Raw genomic sequence first — 8,954 nt, 5'->3', positions numbered from 1 at the left:
CCTGAGGGGGAAGAGGCGGGGCCCCCCGCCTTTATGCATTGGTAGCAGCTTTTAGACAAATATGCTGCGTGTGCTCCTGGCTGCATCTGCTGCCTACAAATAGCCAGCTACAAGGAATTCACTCTGGGTTGATTCTCCTTTTCTTTTCTTCCAGAAAAGGCAAGAACTGTGTGGGGAGGAGAACCTTTACTCTGAAAAGAATTGTGACATGCAGAGCTGGCCTTACTGTTCCACAGATCAGTTCTGAGGACTTGAGCCTGGCGGCAGGGGCAGGGGGCTTGGCCCAGGAGGATGCAGGCACTGAAGCCCATCTTTCCCTAGTGGTCCTGCCATGAGCCCCTGACCGCAGCATGAGAGGTGCTGCCGACAGACAGGCTTTGCCTCCCGGCTGCCAATGACAGATATCATCACACATGAGCCCGCATTTCCATTTCCAGAGCTGGCTCCTCCTTTCTTTTATGAACAGAGTGTGTTGAAGGCCTGTGGGGATTTCTTTGAGCATCCCGCCTAGTTGATGAGCCCCACCTTTGGGGCTTTTCCTGCAGTAGTTGTGCTCCTCTCTATCCTTCATTCTACCAAATATGTCCCTGTATACCAGGCATGCAGCAAAACACTCTTAAATGAATATATAACCCTCAGTGACTCTCAAATGACCCTGAGCAGATCTCCTCTGCAGGGAAGGGCATCATAAAGAGAGGAGGTGGTGTGAACAAAGACACAAGATCAGGGAATTGTGTATGCCATCAGGAAATCATAAGCTCATGCCTTTGGCCCAAGATAGGATGTAAGTGAGGAGTGTAAGGGTTATTCTTTTGATGCCCTTAGTACCTATTTTTTTTTTTTTTAATTTATTCTTTGCCTTTCTTGTCCCCGCTCTGAGCCCCAGGAGGCTGACTTCTGTGGTTCAATCAGATGGGCTCCCTTGCCCTGTGCTTTGCTGTTGGAATTAACGAATAGAAGGCCCGACAAGCCATCAGAGGTTGGGAATGAGGAGAATTCAGGTTGTTTATTTTCTTCCCTCCTTCCTCTCCCTCCCAAGCTGGCTGGGGTTCTGGCAGAACTGCAGCCCCTCACTCCTCTAGCGACACTTGTGTCGCGGCTCACCTTCCTTCAGTGTCAGCTCTCCCAGGGATCTGGTAATACCATTCCTACTCTTGCTCCTTCAGGCCTAGGGGCAGGTATGGCTTCTCACTGATTCCTGGTCCCTGCAGGACTCACCTTCCCTTGTGTGCTGTGCTCTGCTTAGTCACTCAGTCGTGTCTGACTCTTTGCAACACCATGGACTGCAGCCCACCAAGCTCCTCTGTCCATGGGGATTCCCCAGGCAAGAACACTGGAGTGGGTTGCCATGTCCTCCTCCAGGAGATCTTTCCAACCCAGGTATTGAACCCAGGTTTCTGGAATTGCAGGTGGATTCTTTACTGCCTGAGCCACCAGGGAAGCCCAAGAATACTGGAATGGGTAGCCTGTCCCTTCTCCAGGAGATCTTCCCTACCCAGGAATTGAACTGGGATCTCCTGCATTGCAGGTGGATTCTTTACTAGCTAAGCTACCAGGAAAGCCCTCACCTTCCCTTGCTGGTTACCTAATCCCTACTTGTACCTGCGTAAACAGTCCCCTGACTGAATTCTTTGTAGTTGAACCCTTTAGCGTGCGTGCCATCTATTTCTGGTGGAACCCTGACCAATGCAGAGAATAGTGGGAGACTAGGCTAGAAAGATGGCGCTTAGCTAGATTTTGGAGAACATTAAGGACTATGTTCAGGATTTTATATTCTTTTAATCAGGCTACTTGGAAGTCATTCAGTGTTTCTGAACACAAGAAGGGCTTGAGCAGAGGTATGTGGCGACAGTCAAAATGAAAAGCAGTGAATGCAGGAGAAGGTGCAAAGGTGAAGAAGTGATGAAGAGGCGGGATCACTGGTTGTGTGAGAAATGGAGAAGGAGCCTTTGAGGTTGAGTCCCTGTCTCTAGGACCAAACTAACAGGAAGGTGCCACCGCAGAACTAGGAAATAGAGGGGAAGTCGCTGTTACAGTTGGTTGAAGTTGAGAATGCCTCAAACCTTCATCTATAAATTGTGGTCATGGTTGTCCGCCTCAGAGGGACTGTGGTAGTGTCAACTAGTTCATCAATCACCCCAAGCCTGTTACAGCTCAGAAAATATCACATGGAGATGCTGCCTTCTTGGAAAAAGGCTACTTAGTAATCAAGAAAATAAAATTTTGGTGCCTTTGAAGGTTAATCCACAGCAAAACCATCTGGGGTTTGCTAGATAACAATGAGATCTCAAATAATTTTGTAGATGTGCTTTTTATTTAGACTTGAGATGAGGAGGCAAAATACATCAGATGAGGACACCTTGGGGGAATGAGGGCTACTGAGCTTAGAGAAGGCTGTGGGGAAAAGAGGTTCATTCTGACAGAGCCAGCGGCAGCTCTGAGAGCCATGAGTGGAGGTGTGGGGGAGGTAGGCTTCTACTGATAACACAGAAGCAGCTTCTATGGATTGATTCACTCTGCCCATGGGTGGGATGAGCCTCTTACAGAGTGGTGAATGCCTGGTCCTGAATGGGATTAATCTGAAGCTCAACAGTTTCTGTTCAGGTACTTTGTGAAATGACTTCCTCCTTGTGCTATAAATCAGGGTGAAGAGAGTCACATCCTATTCCATTTCCCTCAGTTCCCGCCCAGTGACCCCCATGATTACTTCTCACCTAAACACAGATGCAGAGGTGGGTTAATGGCCACAAATCTACACCTAGCAGTGTCCAGGGTCATGGCCTTTCATTGCAGGAATGTTCCAGAAGGAACTGGCAGGGGACAGAACAAATAGAAAACCCTTCATGAGTCAGAAGTTGATAATACTTTTGTTGCTGTTATTCAGCCACTAAGTCATGTCCGACTCTTTGCGACCTCATGAACTATAGCCCGCCAGGCTCCTCTGTCCATGGGATTTCCCAGGCAAGAATACCGGAGTGGGTTGCCATTTCCTTCTCCAGGGGATCTTCCTGGACCAGGGATCAGACCTGAGTTTTCTGCATCTGCAGGCAGGTTATTTACCACTGAGCCACTAGGAAAGCCCCATGATAATATCCTGTTTCCTATCAATTCAGATGAACAGCGTGAGTTTAATTGGTCACCCATGTGGGTGGCAGATACTCAGAAGAGAGAACAAATGTGCTTTGATTCCCTAGTGGTTCCACCAGCTGGGGAGTTTCAAAGATGACTTTTTAAATCTCAGTTGAAATGGGACAAAGGAAATGTGTTGTGATGAAAACATGTCTGCAGTGTAGAAAGATGGCAAGTGAAGAATTTCTTGCTAAGTGGGGGCAGAGAAGAATCTCTTTAGGTCAAGTGGTGTTAAAAAAGATACATGCTATTATACATGTTTCAATGCTATTCTCCCAAATCTCCCCACCCTCTCCCTCTCCCACAGAGTCCATAAGACTGATCTATACATCAGTGTCTCTTTTGCTGTCTCGTACACAGGGTTCTTGTTACCATCTTTCTAAATTCCATATATATGCGTTAGTATACAATATTGTAAAGTTTAAAAATAAAATAAAATAAAATTAAAAAAAGATACATGCTTACATAGAACCCTAATAGTGTGAAGGAATTCAGAGATTTTTTTATTGCTCAGTCTTCCATTTGATAAAGCATACATATTATTTACAAAGCAAGTTCAAGTTTACAAACTGACCCATGCGCATTTTATCTTATGAGGCAGGTGTGGCAATAACTGTTTGCTTGATGAGCAAATTGAGACTCAGAGAGGCCAGGTTTCCTGTTCAAGGTTATGCATATGATAAAGAGGTGAGCCAGGCTTTGCCCATTAACCCTCTAGTCTTCCTGGTGGTGGTGGTTTAGTTGTTAAGCCGTGTCCGACTCTTTGTGACCCCCATGGTCTATAGCTCACCAGGCTCCTCCGTCCATGGGTTTCTCCAGGCAAGAATACTAGAGCGGGTTGTCATTCCCTTCTTCAGGGGATTTTCCCCACCCAGGGATTGAACCTGGGTCTCCTGCATTGAGGAAGATTCTTTACCAACTGAGCCACTGAGCCACTAGTCTTCCTACCATGGCATAATGGTGGATTAGATTATGACGAGTGCTGTGTATTTATTTTATGCCAGATGCTGGGCTAAGCACTTTACCTAGGTTAGCCCACTCAGTCCTTATAACAATCCCCATTTTCCATATGGAAACAGAGGGTGCTCCCTCCAGCCTCTGGCTCTACTGAAGCACAGACTGCAGTTCAATGTCAAGGTTGTTACAGGCTCACCTTGTCTTTAAGACTATGATGAAAGAGAAAGGCCAGGAGCATTCAGTTCAGGGGAGTGTGTGCAAGTCTGCGCATGTACAGGGTATGTATGTACAAAGAGCTTCATACTTTTTCTAAACTGCCTTCTAGCCACCTCCACTTGGTTATACTCCCAGAAATGGAAATATCCCATTTCTCAAACTAAACTCATTAGCTTCTCCCTAACATTGTTCCTCCTTTTGCCTTCTCCGCCTTGTCCAGGTGCCTCACCCAGGCTCAGCACTGGGGATTTGTGTTGAAGACCTCTGGACTCTACTTCACCAGAATTGCTCACAGCCGTCCCAGTCGGTCCAGTCCCACTGCTGTGCCTCAGGTCACATCTACGTTACCTGGACTTTAGAAGTCAATGTTTAGTCTGGACTCTTTCTCCTGTTCCATTCCTCTCTCAGTCCACTCTTCTTGAGAGCATCTCATTTGCCAGAAACATGGATCTCATCCAGTTGTTCTCTTTCTTCAAACTCTTCATTGGCCTCTTGTAGTCATTTATTCCTCAGGTGTGAATTGAGCAACTGCTAAGTGCCAAATGCTCTATTAGCAGTGGGTATAGCAGAGTCAACAAAGCAGCTACAGAGCCCTGTCCTCGTGCGACTAGAAAAACGCATGCTCTTCAGCCTAGCATTCAAAACCATCTGCAATTTGGCTGAACTCATCTTTCTGGCCTTTGTCACCTCTCTGCTGATCTGCAGGTAATATCTATATCTCTTGTCATCCTGTCAAACTGTGTATCATTGGGGTCGTTCTTTGTGCCTAGTTGAGTTTCTGCTCACTTGTCCAAATTTCCTGTGACCTAACTCATCTGTATCTCTTTCTTGAATTCTCTCCAGACCCTGCTCTGGCCTTAACAGCTCTGGTCAGAATTAGTGTCACCTATACAGTGAGCACAGTGATTTTGAATGTAATGGTCATGTTCACAGTCTGCATTATTTCTCTGCATGCCTGTCTTCTCCTTATACTGAGATGCTTGAGCATCCTTGAGAGGAATGTCTCATCTGTGTTTGTGTTCTTGAGACTTTGTTCGGTGCCTGGCACACAGTAGGTGCCTAATAAATACCAGCAACTTTGAAATGGTTAGAAGTGGAAGTTCTTAATGGTACTTCCCACCCTGCCATCATCTACCACCCCATTAAGAGCTCCTTAAACAAGCTTACTGGGCCTTCCCAGGTGGCACCAGTGATAAAGAACCCCGCTGCCAGTGCAGAAGAGATGCAGATTCGATCCTTAGGTTTGGAAGATCCCCTGGAGGAGTAAATGGCAACCCACTCCATTATTCTTACCTGGAGTATCCCTTGGACAGAGGAGCCTGGTAGGCTACAGTCCATGGGGTCACAAAGACTCAGAAAGACTGAAGTGACTTAGCATGCACGCAACAAGCTTTCTTATACAAATAAGATGTCTTTGTATCCTGGTGTACAAGTGCAGGAAGGCGCTCGTCAGCCTCTAGGTGGCAGTGTTACTGTGCTCAAAGTAAGGTCGTGTGTCAAGTCGGGAAATCTTAGCCCCTTAGGGCACCTGCCTTTCTTTCCTCTTCCTCCCTCTCTCTTTCCTTTCTCCCTTTCTTTCTCTCTCCCTCTCCTCCTCCCATCTCCACTTCTACTCATCCATTCAGTCTCTTCATAGGTTTTTAGAAACATCAAGATGCCATTGTAAGGACCAAGACAAATGTACAAGGTCTCCTGGAGACCCAGCCTCCTCCACTCATACTTGGTGTAGAATTTTACTTCTGATACACTCCATTTACAATTTGAAGATGTGGATGGGTTATGCTTTTCTGAGAGCAGGAGATAGAAAGCAGCTATTTTTAGAGGCAGCCAAGGAAGCAATTCAAAATGGCCTCACACTCTTGGCTGGGTGTGTCTGGGGTGCTGGGGGCTGAGGGAACACCTGGCTGTGCCTGGCAGACCTGAGACAGGCTTATGGACCAGGACTAGGGAGGCTGTGTCTACAGAGGGTGTTTCAGGTCAGCCCAAGATGAGGTGGCCTGGCAGAGTGTGCTGGGGACCCACCTCAGAAGAGGAACGAGAGCAGGGGGTGGTGGTGGCAGGGCCCAGCTGGGTGGAGGTGGGCAGCGGAGCTCCCAGAGGGGCTGCGAAGGCAGGTGGGCTGTGCTCTCTGGGGACAAATCTACATCTCTACGTGCCTGTTTTTCCAGCGTGCCCACTGTTTGAACAATTCAGCGTTTCAAAGTAGGGGTGGGGATGGAGGAGGAGGGAATTAGTAATTTAAGCATGAAAAATGTCAGTTTGCCTCAGAGCAGACTGCCTTTCTGTGCCCTGGCTCCTTTTGTGTGGTTTGGATTTAGACATATCTGGAAGATCCTTTGCCCAGGACTAATAGGAAGGTTCAGGGTGCTGCTTATTAGGAGATGTGACGGCACTTCCTCTCACTGTGAGAACACAGCGGCCTTGTGCCACTGGTTTCTATTTTTTGCCACCAAGAAACCCTCTCTCTCTCTCTCACACATACCCCCCTCCACAAACTCCCTGGATTTCCACTCGTAAGTTTGTCTTTGAAACAATTAAAAATCCATTTGTCTTCCTCTAAATCTCATCCTCTTAGATTCTTTTCCTGCCATAGGCTTAAGGTCATTTGATTTAGCAGAGAGGCCCTTTTGTGTGCAGGCAGTTAATGAATCCCACTCTTGCCTCCTGCCAAATTCCTCAGTATCTTTTACTTTCTAAATATGATCTGTGTTTTCTGCTAATTTCTCCTGTGAGTAGCATGTGCTTAGTTATCTGTGACTTTGGGGATCTCACTGTTGTTGTTATCATTAAAAAAGTTGGGGTACTGCTTTAAAAGAGGTTTAGGACTTTACTTCATTTGCTGTCTCCTTATAAAAATATGTTCTTTTTAGGAAATCTTTGTTTTATTCTGTCCCCAGTTCTCTGATTGGTGCCGTTGAGCACTGCTACACTTTGGGTATTTGGAGGCTCATGGGTGAGATACCGTCTTTTCCCGAACCTGGTTGGAACTTGTAGCCCTGTTGTCTGTTGGAGAGTCAACCTTTTCTCCCTCCATGCTTTAAATATGGGGAAGAATGAAGAGAAGAATCTGTCAGGTGGGTCTGTACTTCAGCCACAGTCTTTAAAATTCTGCAAAGTTCTTTCAACAAAACAATATATATTTTTTCTTTTTTCTTGCCTTCTCTGATGGGCTTTCCAGGTGGCTCAGGAGTAAGAATCTGCCTGCCAATGCAGGAAAAGTGGGTTTGATCCCTGAGTTGGGACGATCTCCTGGAGGAGGAAATGGCTACCCACTCCAGTATTCTTGCCTGGAGAATCCCATGGACAGAGGAGCCTGGCAGGCAGTCCATGGGGTCTCAGAGTTGGACACAACTGAGCACACACGCATGTCTTCTCTGACGATTTCTCAAATGTGGCTTAAACTGCTTTGTACCTGGGCCGAGGCTGGCACCCTCTGTAACCCTTTGCTGGGTTTCTCCTCCTGTTGTTGGTTTCCTGGCAGCTTCACCAGTGAGCCTAAGGAAACTCACTGCCTACCCATGGGAGGTATGCAAAGCCTGCTCACTGTACCCCTCTCCACTAAAGGATGTTTAGCAAATTTCTAAAACGTTTGCTATGATAGAAAAGGAAGCTGTTCAGGAAAAGAGATGATGGCTCTAAGGGCACCCAACGGGTTGAAGTGTGACTGTGGAAGTGGGATCAGATTGGCTTAGTGGTTGTAAGTGGGTTTGCAAGTTGGTCAGATTTGGGTTCCAATCCCCAGTCCTTCCTTAGCCTCCCCAGGCTTCCTTTCTTTATCTGAATAGGGATAATCATAGCACCCCAAAAGTTTATCCTGAGGACTACATGACATAATACAGGCAAAGTTCTTACACAGTGCTAGAACATGCCATGTGCTCAGGGAATGTCATCTGTGATCTATGATTAAGGTGATGACTCTTAAGGCTGGAAGGTACCTTAGAGATTATCCACCACCATCAACTACCATTTCTTCCAGCTGAGCCGAGGCTCTCAGGCAGCTGTTCGCAGTCTCTCAGCAAGCTGGTGACAGCAGCTTCTGCTAGAAGGCAGGTCTCCTGACTCCTAACCCAGCATGCTTTCTCCTGCAGTTACAAGCCCTAGACCTTCCACCCTTTTCTGCTGATGGCAGTGGGTGGTGGTGACACACCAGTTAGGATTACACAGTCATTCATTCAATCACTATTTATTGAGAAGATGCAATGACAAGAATATATGGATCCTGTATTCAGCAATCCTATTGTGTCACTGGGGGAATAAATTATGCAACAATAACTAAAATTCAGAGCAATATAATAGGTGGGCTTCCTGGTGGCTCAGTGGTAAAGAATCCACCTGCCAATTCAGGAGACATGGGTTTGGTCCCTAGGTCAGGAAGGTCCCCTGGAGAAAGAAATGGCCACCCATTACAATATTCTTGCCTGGGAAATCCCATGGACAGAGAAGCCTGCTACAGTCTACTGGGACACAAAAGAGTCAGAGTTAATGAGTAAACAACAACAGAACAATATATGAAAGTACCTGGGAAGGCAGAGAATAGAGGCCACACAGAGCTGAAGGCTAAGGTAATACTCAATGAAAACTTATTGGGCCCCTGTGACATGCTAGGCATGATGGAACATATAACTTTAAGAGCAGGAACTGTCTCTGATTTA

The sequence above is a fragment of the Bison bison genome, unplaced genomic scaffold (genome assembly GCF_000754665.1).
Source record: "Bison bison bison isolate TAMUID 2011002044 unplaced genomic scaffold, Bison_UMD1.0 scf7180017864289, whole genome shotgun sequence".
Classification (NCBI taxonomy): domain Eukaryota; kingdom Metazoa; phylum Chordata; class Mammalia; order Artiodactyla; family Bovidae; genus Bison; species Bison bison.
The sequence above is the reverse complement of the archived record's forward strand: the minus strand, read 5'-3'. Positions refer to the sequence as shown.